Source organism: Pseudophryne corroboree, chromosome 2 (genome assembly GCF_028390025.1).
Source record: "Pseudophryne corroboree isolate aPseCor3 chromosome 2, aPseCor3.hap2, whole genome shotgun sequence".
Classification (NCBI taxonomy): domain Eukaryota; kingdom Metazoa; phylum Chordata; class Amphibia; order Anura; family Myobatrachidae; genus Pseudophryne; species Pseudophryne corroboree.
In genome coordinates this window covers 972,866,834-972,890,036 of record NC_086445.1, presented here as the reverse complement: position 1 = coordinate 972,890,036, position 23,203 = coordinate 972,866,834, and the positions used below count along the sequence as shown (strand labels likewise).

Sequence of the window (23,203 nt, the reverse complement as noted above, 5' to 3'; positions counted from 1 at the left end):
CAAATGCCTCTGCCTGTCAGTCAGGCAGAGGCATTCACATAAGTGAGATGTGATTGCATTTGCAGTATGGCTGCTGCATGTGCACACTGCAGTGGCGTGCGGTGAGGTCAGTGGCTGGTGAGGCACTATAGCCATAATGTCCGCCTTATCCTGCCGATGACCCCTACCGCCGCTGAGCCAATGCCCGCTACTGCCTCTGAGCTGATGCCACCACCAATGGCTTACAAACTTGCCCACCATCAACTGACCCAGCCCTCCACTACTAATTTGCATCTCAGTCCGATGCCGCCAATGCCCGCTGCCTGCCTGCTCATCATACTTGTGATATATTGTACATTTTTATAGAAAAAAAAATAAAAATTAGTGTTTGGGACTGAGATGGTAGTGGGAGGAGGACATGAATGCAATTTTGTTGTCCAGGGCTTCCATTAACTTAATGGAGAAGGGTCTGAATGGGTTAAAAAATGTAACAAAAAAAATGCGTGAGGTCCCTCCTCCTAAGTATAACCAGCCTCGGGCTCTTTGAGCCAGTCCTGGCTGTTTAAATACTGGGGGAAAATTGGACAGGGGTTCCTCATATTTAGACAACCAGCATCGGGCTCTTAGTCCGATCCTGGTTACAAAAATTATGGGGGACAAAAGATGTAGGGGTCCCCCGTATTTTTAAAACCAGCACCGGGCTCCACTAGCCAGGGACATAATGCCACAGCCGGGGGACACATTTATGTAGGTCCCTGCGGCCGTGGCATTACCGCCCCAACTAGTCACTCCTGGCCGGGGTTCCCTGGAGGAGTGGGGACCCTTTAAATCAAGCCCACCCCCCCTCCAGACACCAAGGGCCAGGGGTGAAGCCCGAGGCTGTCCCCAGCACCCCTGGGCGGTGGGTGCCATGCTGATAGCCATAAGTGTGTAAAAAAAAGAATATTGTTTTTATGTTGTGGAACTACAAGGCCCAGCAAGCCTCCCCCGCTTGCTGGTACTTGGAGAACCTCAAGTACCAACATGCGGGGAATTAACGGGCCCGCTGGCACCTGTAGTTCTACAACAAAAAAATACCCAAATAAAAACACAACACACACACTGTGAAAGTAAAAATTTATTAAAACACACTTACACACTCAAAATATTATATATATATATATATATATATATATACTAGTGATGTGCACCGGAAATTTTTCGGGTTTTGTGTTTTGGTTTTGGATTCGGTTCCGCGGGCGTGTTTTGGATTCGGACGCGTTTTGGCAAAACCTCCCTGAAAATGTTTTGTCGGATTCGGGTATGTTTTGGATTTGGGTGTTTTTTTTACAAAAAACCCTCAAAAACAGCTTAAATCATAGAATTTGGGGGTCATTTTGAACCCATAGTATTATTAACCTCAATAACCATAATTTCCCCTCATTTCCAGTCTATTCTGAACACCTTACACCTCACAATATTATTTTTAGTCCTAAAATTTGCACCGAGGTCGCTGGATGGCTATGCTAAGCAACCCAAGTGGCCGACACAAACACCTGGCCCATCAAGGAGTGGCACTGCAGTGTCAGACAGGATGGCAGATTTAAAAAATAGTCCCAAACAAGCACATGATGCAAAGAAAAAAAGAGGTGCACCAAGGTCGCTGGATGGCTAAGCTAAGCGACCCAAGTGGCCGACAGAAACACCTGGCCGCGTCAATGTCTAGTGACACGTCCCTTAGAAGTCCGGTGACCAAAGTACTTCCGGTCATGGAGCTAATGCTCCAATCTTGGTCCCAGCAATCAACTTTAATTTTTCAATTTTCCTTATGCATTTATCTAATCCCACTCAGTATTTTAAGCCCTATCTAACCACAGATAGGCCCCTGAGATAACCAGAATAGACATAACTTCCGGGTTTTGAAACCGGAAGTGATGCGCATGATGTCTCATTGACATCACATAATTCACTCCCTCTCTCCTGTGATTGGCCCTTACATTGAGACCACTCCCATTTTTGCCTTAAATAGACTGTCTTCCACCACTACCTCACACAGTGAACAAGACACCTTCAGGTGAAACGGCCGTCTGTGTTAAGTGGTGCTGAACAGTGCACGGTTCAGCCCACTCACCTCCTGGTATCGTATATTTGACAAAATTTTGGTCATCTAATTATTTAATATTTGTTAAATCTGCTACTTATTATTTACAGTGTTAAGACATCTAACGCTCTTTGAGGTTTTTTTCTCTCATTCTCATACTTCAATTAGTGAAATATAATTCATATTTATTACGTTTGTTTTTGGGATATCTCTAACAGCTGGTTTCGGTTACCCTTTGCAGTACCCTAGGAGCATCGCTAACAGCGGAAATAATATTTCTTTTGCCCACTACTATTAGGATTAAGAATATGCAATATCTGAATTCGGATGCTGCACTATCATAAGAAACCTTAAGATATCTGTGTAATTTCACACTAATATTCATTAGGCCCAGGTAACCCGCCTCTCTCATCCACTGCCCGCTATATAAATTTTATATGACAGTGGACAGCAGAAGACGGGCCCTGAACCTATACGTTTCCTATATCTTGCTTTTTCAGTACTCTCTCATCCTGACGCCAGTCATATAACTTCTCTGCAATGCAAAAGTAACAGAGAGACTGTGCACAATAATGGACAGTAGAAGTACTCTATCTGGTATGTGCCAATAACCATACACCCTCTCATTCACAATCTATGTGATATTACTGCCATATCTCACTGGCTACGCCCAATCTCGCCTGATCTTGGAAGCTAAGCAGTGAATAGCCTGATCAGTACCTAGATGGGAGACTGCTAGGGAATATTAGGTGCAGTAATAAATATCTCTGCATTCATGTGAAAAGCAGAGGTGTTGGTGCAACCTTTGAGTGTTACCGATTTCACATCTATATTCCTTTCTTCTTATTTAATCATTCTTTCTGATCATGTACTCATCTAGAGCCTTCTGCATATTGCACTTGTTGATCAGAAATTTATAAATAGCAGATTAACCGTTACCAGGACACACCATTACAATAGGCATTGGTTGATGAACTAAAATCTTAGTCTAAATTTATGATATCCAATGCCTATGTACCACATGTCAAAGAATTTATTATTTTGTTATGCTGAAATTAAATTCTTAATATTTTCATCTCAGGTGTCACTGTCACCTTAAATACTAATATTACTTAGAGAATTGTCACTCTTAATTATTATTTTTCTAGTGAGAATCATTTGACCTTCTTCTGAAGTATTATGTATCATATATTATATATTATATATGTGTGTTTATTTGTGTACCATAATTTTATCATACTTTAATTAAAAGTTAAGTTTTAGTTTTTCAAGTGTGCCCCAACACAGAGTCTCTCTTTTCCTTTTGTAACTTTGACACGTACTATTGACTCTGGGTGCACCACCAACAACAGTAACTCCTTGAATACCGATACAGGCATTTCTTATGCATATGCACTGTTGGTTCACAAGGGACAAATTTTATAAGAGCCCATTCTGAAGAAAATTTCTTTATAGTCCTGTGCGGCACCAAACTGACCTTCTCCTGATCATCTATGCTGATTGAATCTTCAGCTTCAGGTTCCAGCACGGACAGGACATTTGTGTCCCATTAAGCCGATTTTTGGCATATCACCTTTGTAGTACACTCATTTATCACACACACCTCTACAGTAACGTATATTGTTTATCTATTTGTCATAATTTTTCATTCCAAAAAAACTATTATTTCCCCCCCCCTTTTCTTTGACACTAAGTCAGTTATCTTCTATTAGTTCCAGCATGGCTTCTTTTAGCCTTCGTAATGAACTAAGTAGTAGACATGTTTCATCACAAAGTGTGGAAGACATTTTCAATAGTGGAACAGACTTATCTTCAGGCAACCTAGGGTGGGACTCAGAACTCAACAAATTAAGATCTTGTCTGCAGAAGAGAATGCGCTCTTCATGGGATGTTAAAACTTTGGAAAGTTACGTAAAAAATAAAATCACTCCAAGAGGTCTGAGACCCAAGATCTTGCCGACCTTTCAACTAACTACGGACAGTCTAACAACAGAATGGGAAGGAGTACTTCTGAAATGTTCCCAAGACCTCATGGCTATCTTAATTAAGCACAATCACTTAGTACTTAATGCATGTGAAAAAGAAATAGAAGACCTAGGGAAAAGCCTTGAAGAATGGGAAACCAATACTAAATTCCAACAAACTTTTGAAAAGATCAAGAAAGAACTTGAACCCTACGAACAAAAAATTATTGATAGAAAGAAAAGTAAATTTGTTAGAGACATGAGGGATTTCAAGAAAGGCAACATATTTTGTTGGAGTAAAACATCCACACACAGAGATTACACGCAGTCGCAAGACAGATACACTTTCTCTGAGGCAGAATCATCAGGGGGAGAAGAATATTCTGACCCTGGCTATTCGGAAGGAGAAGCTTACAATTATAGGGACGACTCCACATCGACTCATTTTTTAGGATCAGACAGGAGGGGAGGAAGACCAAGATTTCGACAAAGAGAAGACGAGGAGGGGGAGCAAGAAACCAACGAGAACAAACCAATTGGGAACCCAGATACCCAGTCAGAAACAACAGGAGGAAGTAACACAGGAGGCCAATCTCAGAGTTATTAATCTTTCAGACAAAATCCTTACTGATGACCATATCACTCTCTTATCCAAAGGTTTATCCTTCTCGCCTACACAACCGCTGAATCGCTTCCTTTGGGAAAATGATTTAAAACTTTTTGGGCGGAAACTACTTCTCAGAAAATTCTTCTCAATGCGTCAAGAATCTCTGTTGGCTAACGACACAGAACATAATCAAACAGACGAACCACTCACCACAGAAGAAATAGAGGCTCTAGCAACACTAGAGGAACTTCACACTGGTGAATTGGACACAACAGGCATGTCAACGAGACCTAAATGTAAGAAAAAATCTACCTTCTTTCCTCCTGAGCATATCTCACCTGAAACCAGAGTATTTCAAGAGTTAGTAGCCCGTGACCTAGATAAAATTTACACCAATTCCAAATCTAAGCCATTCTATGGCGACAATCTAAGCAAAATGGAAAGAAGAACCCTGCGAGAAATACAGTCCTGGTCGGATATAGTAATCAAGCCCTCTGACAAGGGGGGCAACATTGTCCTTTGGCCTAAATCAATGTATATTATTGAAGCAATGAGACAACTGGGGGATATACAGTGTTATAAACAAATAACGTTCGATCCAACTGACAACTTTAGGATCGCCCTCAATAGGATTTTAGATCGAGCATACTCTCAAGGCACTCTAACCAAGGAGGAAACTGAGTATTTAACAACCACCAAACCCAAAACACCCACACTATATCTTCTACCGAAGGTTCATAAAAACATCACCGTACCACCAGGACGACCAATTGTATCGGAAAAGGGTGGAATTCTGGAAAAAACGAGTACCTTTTTGGATCTGCACTTACGACAACATGTGTTAAATCCATCCTCGTATCTGCGGGACACAACAGATGTACTTCAAAAACTACATGATGTCCAACTCGATGACAACCACCTATTGGTAACACTCGATGTAGAATCGCTCTACACCAGTATCAAACATCAGATCGGTATAAAAGCAGTCAGATACTTTCTCGAAATGGCTGGCAACAATGAGTTCTATGACCTATTAATTGAACTATTGGAATTTATATTAACGAGGAACTACTTCACCTTTAACGACAGGTTTTACCTTCAAACTCGCGGTACAGCGATGGGCGCAGCCTGTGCACCAACGTATGCGAACCTGTACTTAGGCTGGTGGGTGAGGGAAATTGTGATGCATCCTAACAATGAGAAGTATACACGGCATGTAGTTGCGTGGTGGCGCTACATCGATGATATCATCATGATATGGGAAGGTGACAGAAAGTTATTACTAACATTCATTGAGGAATTGAACACCAATGAGAATAATCTCAAACTCACACACCACATTAGCAAGGATTCAGTATGCTTCTTAGACCTAGTGATTTCCAGAGAACCCAATGGCCAGATAGAAACCAAACTGTATCGCAAAGAAACATCTAAAACAGCTTTTTACATCAGACAAGCGCACACTTCCCCCCGACAGTGGAAAATATCCCTAAGGGTGAGTTCTTACGCTTGAAAAGAAATTGCTCAGATTCTTCAACCTTCTCGCAGAAAAGCAAGGAACTAACAACAAGATTACGAGAACGTGGCTACAGTCACAGGTCTATGAAAAAAGCCAAATGGCACACCAGCCAGACACCGAGGTACACGTTGATCTTTCCACAGACAAAAATTCACAAATCACCGGAACAGGATAACAAGCTCAGATTCGTGGGCACTTTTTGTAGAGAGTGGAGGGAGATACAGGAATCCATTAACAGGCACTGGCCAGTCTTACTTCTAGACAATGACCTAGCAGAGACAATAGGACAAAAACCCTCCATGAATTGGAGAAGCTCCAGAAACCTTAAAGACAAACTCACCAGTAGCCACTTCACCAAAAACCCTAAAAAACAGCAAACCATTAAGGGCTCCTTCCCATGCGGAAATTGCAAAGCATGCCCACATATGGTCAAGACATCTTCTGTTATTGATCGATATGGAGAAGAAAAACCAATCAACCAATTTATCAACTGCAATGCAGTTGGGGTTGTATACTGTATATCATGTAGTTGTGACATGAAATATGTCGGCATTACCACAAGAGCCCTGAAACAACGCATTTTGGAACACATAGGCTCTGTGAGAAATGCATCATCCGATATTCAAAAAATGAAAAAATTAACGTCAGTGGCACGCCATTTTTTCAACCATCATCAGGGCAATCCCAAAGAACTTAAAGCCTTTGGTCTGGAAAGAATAAGCTTAGGAATACGCGGATGAGATTTGATGCAAGAATTGCTAAAACATGAATCCAAATGGACCTTCAAACTAAACTGTCTTGCACCAAAAGGCATGAATGAACATATAACTTATGGAGTTTTTATTTGATGTTCTTTAATATACCTATACTAAGGTTCCACACACCAAACCCCCCCCCCTTTCTCCCCCCCCCTTTTTCATCTGTCCCCATCCAATTAACCTCCCTATCCAGCATTTTCACCCATTCCCTCACATTCACACAATTAACCCATACCCACATCCATACCTTCAAGGCACTCCCCCCAATATGAATTTACAATGACCCACTTCTTTTCACAGACATTCCTCATATTCACAATCCCTCCCTCATCAAGATGCAATGTTAATCTGGTATACCAATCCACTGCTCCTTTAGTTCACATTCCACCCCTATTTTTCCTAGCATATAAGGTTCACACCCTTTTCCCCCTTTCCCTTCTTCTTCTTCTTTTTCCTCAATAGGACCACCATTAACCAGAATCCCCCCTCTCCCAAATTTTCCCTGATTCCATCCCTCACATCCCACCCAATTAAATTCTATATTCCAATTAATTACTATACACCTATTACTGCGCCAACACGTTACTAACTTCTACTCACTATATAGTTACTTAGGAACCACATAAATAAAAATAATCACATGACTCCTCCTGCTCTACTATAGAGGCTGCACTCAGTTATTTACTTTCTTTTTCCTTCAATAATTTAGTATGCAAGCGTGCTGAACCTGATACCCCAATATGTTCTGGTTGCAACCGTATCATCATTATTATACTAGCAATTTTTTCTTTCCTCTTTTTTTCTTTTTTCTTATTTCTTTTCTCCTCACCCCTAATCAGCTATTTATAGTTATAGATCATTAATGCATACTTTAATTATTTATTTTTCTCAATTCAGCATAAATATCATCATTTTACTCACTTCATGGTTACTTAGCAACCAGTTAAACATAAATACCACCATGAGATCAATTTTTTAACCAAAATAATTTTGGTTGCACACAGTTTTTCCTGTTTTTTTCAAAACAGGAAGTGATGCAGCCAAGCCTTTTTTTCTTTTTTTGCATGATGGTGCTCTGACGCCACTTCCAGTCACGGAGTTTTCACTCCGATTGCGGCCTCATCATCCGGGCTATCAAGTATGTACCCCCATACCACTCTTTAGGCTTACTTAGTTATACCTAGCCTTATGTGATCCTTTATTCAGCCGCACATAAACTCAGATGTGACGGCTTTCTGCGCCACTTCCGGCCTTCGCAACCGGAAGTGACGCATCAATGTTTAGTGACGCGCCCCTTAGAAGTCCGGTGACCAAAGTACTTCCGGTCACGGAGCTAATGCTCCAATCTTGGCCCTAGCAATCAACTTTAATTTTTCAATTTTCCTTATGCATTTATCTAATCCCACTCAGTATTTTAAGCCCTATCTAACCACAGATAGGCCCCTGAGATAACCAGAATAGACATAACTTCCGGGTTTTGAAACCGGAAGTGATGCGCAGGATGTCTCATTGACATCACATAATTCACTCCCTCTCTCCTGTGATTGGCCCTTACATTGAGACCACTCCCATTTTTGCCTTAAATAGACTGTCTTCCACCACTACCTCACACAGTGAACAAGACACCTTCAGGTGAAACGGCCGTCTGTGTTAAGTGGTGCTGAACAGTGCACGGTTCAGCCCACTCACCTCCTGGTATCGTATATTTGACAAAATTTTGGTCATCTAATTATTTAATATTTGTTAAATCTGCTACTTATTATTTACAGTGTTAAGACATCTAACGCTCTTTGAGGTTTTTTCTCTCATTCTCATACTTCAATTAGTGAAATATAATTCATATTTATTACGTTTGTTTTTGGGATATCTCTAACAGCTGGTTTCGGTTACCCTTTGCAGTACCCTAGGAGCATCGCTAACAGCGGAAATAATATTTCTTTTGCCCACTACTATTAGGATTAAGAATATGCAATATCTGAATTCAGATGCTGCACTATCATAAGAAACCTTAAGATATCTGTGTAATTTCACACCAATATTCATTAGGCCCAGGTAACCCGCCTCTCTCATCCACTGCCCGCTATATAAATTTTATATGACAGTGGACAGCAGAAGACGGACCCTGAACCTATACGTTTCCTATATCTTGCTTTTTCAGTACTCTCTCATCCTGACGCCAGTCATATAACTTCTCTGCAATGCAAAAGTAACAGAGAGACTGTGCGCAATAATGGACAGTAGAAGTACTCTATCTGGTATGTGCCAATAACCATACACCCTCTCATTCACAATCTATGTGATATTACTGCCATATCTCACTGGCTACGCCCAATCTCGCCTGATCTTGGAAGCTAAGCAGTGAATAGCCTGATCAGTACCTAGATGGGAGACTGCTAGGGAATATTAGGTGCAGTAATAAATATCTCTGCATTCATGTGAAAAGCAGAGGTGTTGGAGCAACCTTTGACTGTTACCGATTTCACATCTATATTCCTTTCTTCTTATTCAATCATTCTTTCTGATCATGTACTCATCTAGAGCCTTCTGCATATTGCACTTGTTGATCAGAAATGTATTAATAGCAGATTAACCGTTACCAGGACACACCATTACAATAGGCATTGGTTGATGAACTAAAATCTTAGTCTAAATTTATGATATCCAATGCCTATGTACCACATGTCAAAGAATTTATTATTTTGTTATGCTGAAATTAAATTCTTAATATTTTCATCTCAGGTGTCACTGTCACCTTAAATACTAATATTACTTAGAGAATTGTCACTCTTAATTATTATTTTTCTAGTGAGAATCATTTGACCTTCTTCTGAAGTATTATGTATCATATATTATATATTATATATGTGTGTTTATTTGTGTACCATAATTTTATCATACTTTAATTAAAAGTTAAGTTTTAGTTTTTCAAGCGTGCCCCAACACAGAGTCTCTCTTTTCCTTTTGTACAGTAACTTTGACACGTACTATTGACTCTGGGTGCACCACCAACAACAGTAACTCCTTGAATACCGATACAGGCATTTCTTATGCATATGCACTGTTGGTTCACAAGGGACAAATTTTATAAGAGCCCATTCTAAAGAAAATTTCTTTATAGTCCTGTGCGGCACCAAACTGACCTTCTCCTGATCATCTATGCTGATTGAATCTTCAGCTTCAGGTTCCAGCACGGACAGGACATTTGTGTCCCATTAAGCCGATTTTTGGCATATCACCGTTGTAGTACACTCATTTATTACACACACCTCTACAGTAACGTATATTGTTTATCTATTTGTCATAATTTTTCATTCCAAAAAAACTATTATTTTTCCACCCCCTTTTCTTTGACACTAAGTCAGTTATCTACTATTAGTTCCAACATGGCTTCTTTTAGCCTTCGTAATGAACTAAGTAGTAGACATGTTTCATCACAAAGTGTGGAAGACATTTTCAATAGTGGAACAGACTTATCTTCAGGCAACCTAGGGTGGGACTCAGAACTCAACAAATTAAGATCTTGTCTGCAGAAGAGAATGCGCTCCTCATGGGATGTTAAAACTTTGGAAAGTTACGTAAAAAATAAAATCACTCCAAGAGGTCTTAGACCCAAGATCTTCCCGACCTTTCAACTAACTACGGACAGTCTAACAACAGAATGGGAAGGAGTACTTCTGAAATGTTCCCAAGACCTCATGGCTATCTTAATTAAGCACAATCACTTAGTACTTAATGCATGTGAAAAAGAAATAGAAGACCTAGGGAAAAGCCTTGAAGAATGGGAAACCAAGACTAAATTCCAACAAACTTTTGAAAAGAACAAGAAAGAACTTGAACCCTACGAACAAAAAATTATTGATAGAAAGAAAAGTAAATTTGTTAGAGACATGAGGGATTTCAAGAAAGGCAACATATTTTGTTGGAGTAAAACATCCACACACAGAGATTACACGCAGTCGCAAGACAGATACACTTCCTCTGAGGCAGAATCATCAGGGGGAGAAGAATATTCTGACCCTGGCTATTCGGAAGGAGAAGCTTACAATTATAGGGACGACTCCACATCGACTCATTTTTTGGGATCAGACAGGAGGGGAGGAAGACCAAGATTTCGACAAAGAGAAGACAAGGAGGGGGAGCAAGAAACCAACGAGAACAAACCAATTGGGAACCCAGATACCCAGTCAGAAACAACAGGAGGAAGTAACACAGGAGGCCAATCTCAGAGTTATTAATCTTTCAGACAAAATCCTTACTGATGACCATATCACTCTCTTATCCAAAGGTTTATCCTTCTCGCCTACACAACCGCTGAATCGCTTCCTTTGGGAAAAGGATTTAAAACTTTTTGGGCGGAAACTACTTCTCAGAAAATTCTTCTCAATGCGTCAAGAATCTCTGTTGGCTAACGACACAGAACATAATCAAACAGACGAACCACTCACCACAGAAGAAATAGAGGCTCTAGCAACACTAGAGGAACTTCACACTGGTGAATTGGACACAACAGGCATGTCAACGAGACCTAAATGTAAGAAAAAATCTACCTTCTTTCCTCCTGAGCATATCTCACCTGAAACCAGAGTATTTCAAGAGTTAGTAGCCCGTGACCTAGATAAAATTTACACCAAGTCCAAATCTAAGCCATTCTATGGCGACAATCTAAGCAAAATGGAAAGAAGAACCCCGCGAGAAATACAGTCCTGGTCGGATATAGTAATCAAGCCCTCTGACAAGGGGGGCAACATTGTCCTTTGGCCTAAATCAATGTATATTATTGAAGCAATGAGACAACTGGGGGATATACAGTGTTATAAACAAATAACGTTCGATCCAACTGACAACTTTAGGATCGCCCTCAATAGGATTTTAGATCGAGCATACTCTCAAGGTACTCTAACCAAGGAGGAAACTGAGTATTTAAAAACCACCAAACCCAAAACACCCACACTATATCTTCTACCGAAGGTTCATAAAAACATCACCGTACCACCAGGACGACCAATTGTATCGGAACAGGGTGGAATTCTGGAAAAACCGAGTACCTTTTTGGATCTGCACTTACGACAACATGTGTTAAATCCGCCCTCGTATCTGCGGGACACAACAGATGTACTTCAAAAACTACATGATGTCCAACTCGATGACAACCACCTATTGGTAACACTCGATGTAGAATGGCTCTACACCAGTATCAAACATCAGATCGGTATAAAAGCAGTCAGATACTTTCTCGAAATGGCTGGCAACAATGAGTTCCATGACCTATTAATTGAACTATTGGAATTTATATTAACGAGGAACTACTTCACCTTTAATGACAGGTTTTACCTTCAAACTCGCGGTACAGCGATGGGCGCAGCCTGTGCACCAACGTATGCGAACCTGTTCTTAGGCTGGTGGGAGTGGGAAATTGTGATGCATCCTAACAATGAGAAGTATACACGGCATGTAGTTGCGTGGTGGCGCTACATCGATGATATCATCATGATATGGGAAGGTGACAGAAAGTTATTACTAACATTCATTGAGGAATTGAACACCAATGAGAATAATCTCAAACTCACACACCACATTAGCAAGGATTCAGTATGCTTCTTAGACCTAGTGATTTCCAGAGAACCCAATGGCCAGATAGAAACCAAACTGTATCGCAAAGAAACATCTACAAACAGCCTTTTACATCAGACAAGCGCACACTTCCCCCCGACAGTGGAAAATATCCCTAAGGGTGAGTTCTTACGCTTGAAAAGAAATTGCTCAGATTCTTCAACCTTCTCGCAGAAAAGCAAGGAACTAACAACAAGATTACGAGAACGTGGCTACAGTCACAGGTCTATCAAAAAAGCCAAATGGCACACCAGCCAGACACCGAGGGACACGTTGATCTTTCCACAGACAACAATTCACAAATCACCGGAACAGGATAACAAGCTCAGATTCGTGGGCACTTTTTGTAGAGAGTGGAGGGAGATACAGGAATCCATTAACAGGCACTGGCCAGTCTTACTTCTAGACAATGACCTAGCAGAGACAATAGGACAAAAACCCTCCATGAGTTGGAGAAGGTCCAGAAACCTTAAAGACAAACTCACCAGTAGCCACTTCACCAAAAACCCTAAAAAACAGCCAACCATTAAGGGCTCCTTCCCATGCGGAAATTGCAAAGCATGCCCACATATGGTCAAGACATCTTCTGTTATTGATCGATATGGAGAAGAAAAACCAATCAACCAATTTATCAACTGCAATGCAGTTGGGGTTGTATACTGTATATCATGTAGTTGTGACATGAAATATGTCGGCATTACCACAAGAGCCCTGAAACAACGCATTTTGGAACACATAGGCTCTGTGAGAAATGCATCATCCGATATTCAAAAAATGAAAAAATTAACGTCAGTGGCACGCCATTTTTTCAACCATCATCAGGGCAATCCCAAAGAACTTAAAGCCTTTGGTCTGGAAAGAATAAGCTTAGGAATACGCGGAGGAGATTTGATGCAAGAATTGCTAAAACATGAATCCGAATGGACCTTCAAACTAAACTGTCTTGCACCAAAAGGCATGAATGAACATATAAATTATGGAGTTTTTATTTGATGTTCTTTAATATACCTATACTAAGGTTCCACACACCAAACCCCCCCCCCCCTTTCTCCCCCCCTTTTTCTTCTGTCCCCATCCAATTAACCTCCCTATCCAGCATTTTCACCCATTCCCTCACATTCACACAATTAACCCATACCCACATCCATACCTTCAAGGCACTCCCCCCAATATGAATTTACAATGACCCACTTCTTTTCACAGACATTCCTCATATTCACAATCCCTCCCTCATCAAGATGCAATGTTAATCTGGTATACCAATCCACTGCTCCTTTAGTTCACATTCCACCCCTATTTTTCCTAGCATATAAGGTTCACACCCTTTTCCCCCTTTCCCTTCTTCTTCTTCTTTTTCCTCAATAGGACCACCATTAACCAGAATCCCCCCTCTCCCAAATTTTCCCTGATTCCCTCCCTCACATCCTACCCAATTAAATTCTTTATTCCAATTAATTACTATACACCTATTACTGCGCCAACACGGTACTAACTTCTACTCACTATATAGTTACTTAGGAACCACATAAATAAAAATAATCACATGACTCCTCCTGCTCTACTATAGAGGCTGCACTCAGTTATTTCCTTTCTTTTTCCTTCAATAATTTAGTATGCAAGCGTGCTGAACCTGATACCCTAATATGTTCTGGTTGCAACCGTATCATCATTATTATACTAGCAATTTTTTCTTTCCTCTTTTTTTCTTTTTTCTTATTTCTTTTCTCCTCACCCCTAATCAGCTATTTATAGTTATAGATCATTAATGCATACTTTAATTATTTATTTTTCTCAATTCAGCATAAATATCATCCTTTTACTCACTTCATGGTTACTTAGCAACCAGTTAAACATAAATACCACCATGAGATCAATTTTTTAACCCAAATAATTTTGGTTGCACACAGTTTTTCCTGTTTTTTTCAAAACAGGAAGTGATGCAGCCAAGCCTTTTTTTTCTTTTTTTGCATGATGGTGCTCTGACGCCACTTCCGGTCACGGAGTTTTCACTCCGATTGCGGCCTCATCATCCGGGCTATCAAGTATGTACCCCCAAACCACTCTTTAGGCTTACTTAGTTATCCCTAGCCTTATGTGATCCTTTATTCAGCCGCACATAAACTCAGATGTGATGGCTTTCCGCGCCACTTCCGGCCTTCGCAACCGGAAGTGACGCATCAATGTTTAGTGACGCGCCCCTTAGAAGTCCGGTGACCATGAATGTGGGTGTGTTTTTTCAAAATAGGAAGTGACGCAGCCAAGCTTTCCCTGCATGATGGTGCTCTGACGCCACTTGGAGCTTTTACTCCGATTGCAGCCTCATCGTCCGGGCTTTTAAGTATGTACCCCCTCACTCCTCTTTAGGCTCACCTAGTTATCCCCAGCCTTATATGATCCTCTACTTAGCCGCACATAAACTCAGATGTGACGGCTTTCCGCGCCACTTCGGGCCTTCGTAATCGGGAGTGACGCGTCAATGTCTAGTGACACGTCCCTTAGAAGTCCGGTGACCAAAGTACTTCCGGTCACGGAGCTAATGCTCCGATCTTGGCCCCAGCAATCAACTTTAATTTTTCAATTTTCCTTATGCATTTATCTAATCCCACTCAGTATTTTAAGCCTTATCTAACCACAGATAGGCCCCTGAGATAACCAGAATAGACATAACTTCCCGGTTTTGAAACCGGAAGTGATGCGCAGGATGTCTCATTGACATCACATAATTCACTCCCTCTCTCCTGTGATTGGCCCTTACATTGAGACCACTCCCATTTTTGCCTTAAATAGACTGTCTTCCACCACTACCTCACACAGTGAACAAGCCACCTTCAGGTGAAACGGCCGTCTGTGTTAAGTGGTGCTGAACAGTGCACGGTTCAGCCCACTCACCTCCTGGTATCGTATATTTGACAAAATTTTGGTCATCTAATTATTTAATATTTGTTAAATCTGCTACTTATTATTTACAGTGTTAAGACATCTAACGCTCTTTGAGGTTTTTTCTCTCATTCTCATACTTCAATTAGTGAAATATAATTCATATTTATTACGTTTGTTTTTGGGATATCTCTAACAGCTGGTTTCGGTTACCCTTTGCAGTACCCTAGGAGCATCGCTAACAGCGGAAATAATATTTCTTTTGCCCACTACTATTAGGATTAAGAATATGCAATATCTGAATTCGGATGCTGCACTATCATAAGAAACCTTAAGATATCTGTGTAATTTCACACTAATATTCATTAGGCCCAGGTAACCCGCCTCTCTCATCCACTGCCCGCTATATAAATTTTATATGACAGTGGACAGCAGAAGACGGGCCCTGAACCTATACGTTTCCTATATCTTGCTTTTTCAGTACTCTCTCATCCTGACGCCAGTCATATAACTTCTCTGCAATGCAAAAGTAACAGAGAGACTGTGCACAATAATGGACAGTAGAAGTACTCTATCTGGTATGTGCCAATAACCATACACCCTCTCATTCACAATCTATGTGATATTACTGCCATATCTCACTGGCTACGCCCAATCTCGCCTGATCTTGGAAGCTAAGCAGTGAATAGCCTGATCAGTACCTAGATGGGAGACTGCTAGGGAATATTAGGTGCAGTAATAAATATCTCTGCATTCATGTGAAAAGCAGAGGTGTTGGAGCAACCTTTGACTGTTACCGATTTCACATCTATATTCCTTTCTTCTTATTCAATCATTCTTTCTGATCATGTACTCATCTAGAGCCTTCTGCATATTGCACTTGTTGATCAGAAATTTATAAATAGCAGATTAACCGTTACCAGGACACACCATTACAATAGGCATTGGTTGATGAACTAAAATCTTAGTCTAAATTTATGATATCCAATGCCTATGTACCACATGTCAAAGAATTTATTATTTTGTTATGCTGAAATTAAATTCTTAATATTTTCATCTCAGGTGTCACTGTCACCTTAAATACTAATATTACTTAGAGAATTGTCACTCTTAATTATTATTTTTCTAGTGAGAATCATTTGACCTTCTTCTGAAGTATTATGTATCATATATTATATATTATATATGTGTGTTTATTTGTGTACCATAATTTTATCATACTTTAATTAAAAGTTAAGTTTTAGTTTTTCAAGCGTGCCCCAACACAGAGTCTCTCTTTTCCTTTTGTACAGTAACTTTGACACATACTATTGACTCTGGGTGCACCACCAACAACAGTAACTCCTTGAATACCGATACAGGCATTTCTTATGCATATGCACTGTTGGTTCACAAGGGACAAATTTTATAAGAGCCCATTCTAAAGAAAATTTCTTTATAGTCCTGTGCGGCACCAAACTGACCTTCTCCTGATCATCTATGCTGATTGAATCTTCAGCTTCAGGTTCCAGCACGGACAGGACATTTGTGTCCCATTAAGCCGATTTTTGGCATATCACCGTTGTAGTACACTCATTTATCACACACACCTCTACAGTAACGTATATTGTTTATCTATTTGTCATAATTTTTCATTCCAAAAAAACTATTATTTTTCCCCCCCTTTTCTTTGACACTAAGTCAGTTATCTACTATTAGTTCCAACATGGCTTCTTTTAGCCTTCGTAATGAACTAAGTAGTAGACATGTTTCATCACAAAGTGTGGAAGACATTTTCAATAGTGGAACAGACTTATCTTCAGGCAACCTAGGGTGGGACTCAGAACTCAACAAATTAAGATCTTGTCTGCAGAAGAGAATGCGCTCCTCATGGGATGTTAAAACTTTGGAAAGTTACGTAAAAAATAAAATCACTCCAAGAGGTCTGAGACCCAAGATCTTCCCGACCTTTCAACTAACTACGGACAGTCTAACAACAGAATGGGAAGGAGTACTTCTGAAATGTTCCCAAGACCTCATGGCTATCTTAATTAAGCACAATCACTTAGTACTTAATGCATGTGAAAAAGAAATAGAAGACCTAGGGAAAAGCCTTGAAGAATGGGAAACCAAGACTAAATTCCAACAAACTTTTGAAAAGAACAAGAAAGAACTTGAACCCTACGAACAAAAAATTATTGATAGAAAGAAAAGTAAATTTGTTAGAGACATGAGGGATTTCAAGAAAGGCAACATATTTTGTTGGAGTAAAACATCCACACACAGAGATTACACGCAGTCGCAAGACAGATACACTTCCTCTGAGGCAGAATCATCAGGTGGAGAATAATATTCTGACCCTGGCTATTCGGAAGGAGAAGCTTACAATTATAGGGACGACTCGACATCGACTAATTTTTTAGGATCAGACAGGAGGGGAGGAAGATCAAGATTTCGACAAAGAGGAAGACGAGGAGGGGGAGCAAGAAAGCAACGAGAACAAACCAATTGGGAACCCAGATACCCAGTCAGAAACAACAGGAGGAAGTAACACAGGAGGCCAATCTCAGAGTTATTAATCTTTCAGACAAAATCCTTACTGATGACCATATCACTCTCTTATCCAAAGGTTTATCCTTCTCGCCTACACAACCGCTGAATCGCTTCCTTTGGGAAAAGGATTTAAAACTTTTTGGGCGGAAACTACTTCTCAGAAAATTCTTCTCAATGCGTCAAGAATCTCTGTTGGCTAACGACACAGAACATAATCAAACAGACGAACCACTCACCACAGAAGAAATAGAGGCTCTAGCAACACTAGAGGAACTTCACACTGGTGAATTGGACACAACAGGCATGTCAACGAGACCTAAATGTAAGAAAAAATCTACCTTCTTTCCTCCTGAGCATATCTCACCTGAAACCAGAGTATTTCAAGAGTTAGTAGCCCGTGACCTAGATAAAATTTACACCAAGTCCAAATCTAAGCCATTCTATGGCGACAATCTAAGCAAAATGGAAAGAAGAACCCCGCGAGAAATACAGTCCTGGTCGGATATAGTAATCAAGCCCTCTGACAAGGGGGGCAACATTGTCCTTTGGCCTAAATCAATGTATATTATTGAAGCAATGAGACAACTGGGGGATATACAGTGTTATAAACAAATAACGTTCGATCCAACTGACAACTTTAGGATCGCCCTCAATAGGATTTTAGATCGAGCATACTCTCAAGGCACTCTAACCAAGGAGGAAACTGAGTATTTAACAACCACCAAACCCAAAACACCCACACTATATCTTCTACCGAAGGTTCATAAAAACATCACCGTACCACCAGGACGACCAATTGTATCGGAACAGGGTGGAATTCTGGAAAAACCGAGTACCTTTTTGGATCTGCACTTACGACAACATGTGTTAAATCCGCCCTCGTATCTGCGGGACACAACAGATGTACTTCAAAAACTACATGATGTCCAACTCGATGACAACCACCTATTGGTAACACTCGATGTAGAATCGCTCTACACCAGTATCAAACATCAGATCGGTATAAAAGCAGTCAGATACTTTCTCGAAATGGCTGGCAACAATGAGTTCCATGACCTATTAATTGAACTATTGGAATTTATATTAACGAGGAACTACTTCACCTTTAACGACAGGTTTTACCTTCAAACTCGCGGTACAGCGATGGGCGCAGCCTGTGCACCAACGTATGCGAACCTGTTCTTAGGCTGGTGGGAGAGGGAAATTGTGATGCATCCTAACAATGAGAAGTATACACGGCATGTAGTTGCGTGGTGGCGCTACATCGATGATATCATCATGATATGGGAAGGTGACAGAAAGTTATTACTAACATTCATTGAGGAATTGAACACCAATGAGAATAATCTCAAACTCACACACCACATTAGCAAGGATTCAGTATGCTTCTTAGACCTAGTGATTTCCAGAGAACCCAATGGCCAGATAGAAACCAAACTGTATCGCAAAGAAACATCTACAAACAGCCTTTTACATCAGACAAGCGCACACTTCCCCCCGACAGTGGAAAATATCCCTAAGGGTGAGTTCTTACGCTTGAAAAGAAATTGCTCAGATTCTTCAACCTTCTCGCAGAAAAGCAAGGAACTAACAACAAGATTACGAGAATGTGGCTACAGTCACAGGTCTATCAAAAAAGCCAAATGGCACACCAGCCAGACACCGAGGGACACGTTGATCTTTCCACAGACAAAAATTCACAAATCACCGGAACAGGATAACAAGCTCAGATTCGTGGGCACTTTTTGTAGAGAGTGGAGGGAGATACAGGAATCCATTAACAGGCACTGGCCAGTCTTACTTCTAGACAATGACCTAGCAGAGACAATAGGACAAAAACCCTCCATGAGTTGGAGAAGGTCCAGAAACCTTAAAGACAAACTCACCAGTAGCCACTTCACCAAAAACCCTAAAAAACAGCCAACCATTAAGGGCTCCTTCCCATGCGGAAATTGCAAAGCATGCCCACATATGGTCAAGACATCTTCTGTTATTGATCGATATGGAGAAGAAAAACCAATCAACCAATTTATCAACTGCAATGCAGTTGGGGTTGTATACTGTATATCATGTAGTTGTGACATGAAATATGTCGGCATTACCACAAGAGCCCTGAAACAACGTATTTTGGAACACATAGGCTCTGTGAGAAATGCATCATCCAATATTCAAAAAATGAAAAAATTAACGTCAGTGGCACGCCATTTTTTCAACCATCATCAGGGCAATCCCAAAGAACTTAAAGCCTTTGGTCTGGAAAGAATAAGCTTAGGAATACGCGGAGGAGATTTGATGCAAGAATTGCTAAAACATGAATCCGAATGGACCTTCAAACTAAACTGTCTTGCACCAAAAGGCATGAATGAACATATAAATTATGGAGTTTTTATTTGATGTTCTTTAATATACCTATACTAAGGTTCCACACACCAACCCCCCCCCCCCCCCTCCTTTCTCCCCCCCTTTTTCTTCTGTCCCCATCCAATTAACCTCCCTATCCAGCATTTTCACCCATTCCCTCACATTCACACAATTAACCCATACCCACATCCATACCTTCAAGGCACTCCCCCCAATATGAATTTACAATGACCCACTTCTTTTCACAGACATTCCTCATATTCACAATCCCTCCCTCATCAAGATGCAATGTTAATCTGGTATACCAATCCACTGCTCCTTTAGTTCACATTCCACCCCTATTTTTCCTAGCATATAAGGTTCACACCCTTTTCCCCCTTTCCCTTCTTCTTCTTCTTTTTCCTCAATAGGACCACCATTAACCAGAATCCCCCCTCTCCCAAATTTTCCCTGATTCCCTCCCTCACATCCTACCCAATTAAATTCTATATTCCAATTAATTACTATACACCTATTACTGCGCCAACACGGTACTAACTTCTACTCACTATATAGTTACTTAGGAACCACATAAATAAAAATAATCACATGACTCCTCCTGCTCTACTATAGAGGCTGCACTCAGTTATTTCCTTTCTTTTTCCTTCAATAATTTAGTATGCAAGCGTGCTGAACCTGATACCCTAATATGTTCTGGTTGCAACCGTATCATCATTATTATACTAGCAATTTTTTCTTTCCTCTTTTTTTCTTTTTTCTTATTTCTTTTCTCCTCACCCCTAATCAGCTATTTATAGTTATAGATCATTAATGCATACTTTAATTATTTATTTTTCTCAATTCAGCATAAATATCATCCTTTTACTCACTTCATGGTTACTTAGCAACCAGTTAAACATAAATACCACCATGAGATCAATTTTTTAACCCAAATAATTTTGGTTGCACACAGTTTTTCCTGTTTTTTTCAAAACAGGAAGTGATGCAGCCAAGCCTTTTTTTCTTTTTTTGCATGATGGTGCTCTGACGCCACTTCCGGTCACGGAGTTTTCACTCCGATTGCGGCCTCATCATCCGGGCTATCAAGTATGTACCCCCAAACCACTCTTTAGGCTTACTTAGTTATCCCTAGCCTTATGTGATCCTTTATTCAGCCGCACATAAACTCAGATGTGATGGCTTTCCGCGCCACTTCCGGCCTTCGCAACCGGAAGTGACGCATCAATGTTTAGTGACGCGCCCCTTAGAAGTCCGGTGACCATGAATGTGGGTGTGTTTTTTCAAAATAGGAAGTGAAGCAGCCAAGCTTTCCCTGCATGATGGTGCTCTGACGCCACTTCCGGTAATGGAGCTTTTACTCCGATTGCGGCCTCATCGTCCGGGCTATTAAGTATGTACCCCCTCACTCCTCTTTAGGCTCACCTAGTTATCCCCAGCCTTATATGATCCTCTACTTAGCCGCACATAAACTCAGATGTGACGGCTTTCCGCGCCACTTCCGGCCTTCGTAATCGGGAGTGACGCGTCAATGTCTAGTGACACGTCCCTTAGAAGTCCGGTGACCAAAGTACTTCCGGTCACGGAGCTAATGCTCCGATCTTGGCCCCAGCAATCAACTTTAATTTTTCAATTTTCCTTATGCATTTATCTAATCCCACTCAGTATTTTAAGCCTTATCTAACCACAGATAGGCCCCTGAGATAACCAGAATAGACATAACTTCCGGGTTTTGAAACCGGAAGTGATGCGCAGGATGTCTCATTGACATCACATAATTCACTCCCTCTCTCCTGTGATTGGCCCTTACATTGAGACCACTCCCATTTTTGCCTTAAATAGACTGTCTTCCACCACTACCTCACACAGTGAACAAGCCACCTTCAGGTGAAACGGCCGTCTGTGTTAAGTGGTGCCGAACAGTGCACGGTTCAGCCCACTCACCTCCTGGTATCGTATATTTGACAAAATTTTGGTCATCTAATTATTTAATATTTGTTAAATCTGCTACTTATTATTTACAGTGTTAAGACATCTAACGCTCTTTGAGGTTTTTTCTCTCATTCTCATACTTCAATTAGTGAAATATAATTCATATTTATTACGTTTGTTTTTGGGATATCTCTAACAGCTGGTTTCGGTTACCCTTTGCAGTACCCTAGGAGCATCGCTAACAGCGGAAATAATATTTCTTTTGCCCACTACTATTAGGATTAAGAATATGCAATATCTGAATTCGGATGCTGCACTATCATAAGAAACCTTAAGATATCTGTGTAATTTCACACTAATATTCATTAGGCCCAGGTAACCCGCCTCTCTCATCCACTGCCCGCTATATAAATTTTATATGACAGTGGACAGCAGAAGACGGGCCCTGAACCTATACGTTTCCTATATCTTGCTTTTTCAGTACTCTCTCATCCTGACGCCAGTCATATAACTTCTCTGCAATGCAAAAGTAACAGAGAGACTGTGCGCAATAATGGACAGTAGAAGTACTCTATCTGGTATGTGCCAATAACCATACACCCTCTCATTCACAATCTATGTGATATTACTGCCATATCGCACTGGCTACGCCCAATCTCGCCTGATCTTGGAAGCTAAGCAGTGAATAGCCTGATCAGTACCTAGATGGGAGACTGCTAGGGAATATTAGGTGCAGTAATAAATATCTCTGCATTCATGTGAAAAGCAGAGGTGTTGGAGCAACCTTTGACTGTTACCGATTTCACATCTATATTCCTTTCTTCTAATTCAATCATTCTTTCTGATCATGTACTCATCTAGAGCCTTCTGCATATTGCACTTTTTGATCAGAAATTTATAAATAGCAGATTAACCGTTACCAGGACACACCATTACAATAGGCATTGGTTGATGAACTAAAATCTTAGTCTAAATTTATGATATCCA

General features: G+C 40.6%; 4 pseudogenes; all 4 read left to right on the top strand.

Annotated features, from left to right (window-relative positions):
- The first annotated feature begins 2,701 nt into the window (after nucleotides 1-2,701).
- On the top strand, nucleotides 2,702-2,820 carry LOC135051585 (5S ribosomal RNA; annotated as a pseudogene).
- A 6,387-nt stretch (nucleotides 2,821-9,207) lies between these two features.
- Nucleotides 9,208-9,326, top strand: LOC135051584 (5S ribosomal RNA; annotated as a pseudogene).
- A 6,691-nt stretch (nucleotides 9,327-16,017) lies between these two features.
- On the top strand, nucleotides 16,018-16,136 carry LOC135051583 (5S ribosomal RNA; annotated as a pseudogene).
- A 6,703-nt stretch (nucleotides 16,137-22,839) lies between these two features.
- Nucleotides 22,840-22,958, top strand: LOC135051519 (5S ribosomal RNA; annotated as a pseudogene).
- Nucleotides 22,959-23,203: the final 245 nt, after the last annotated feature.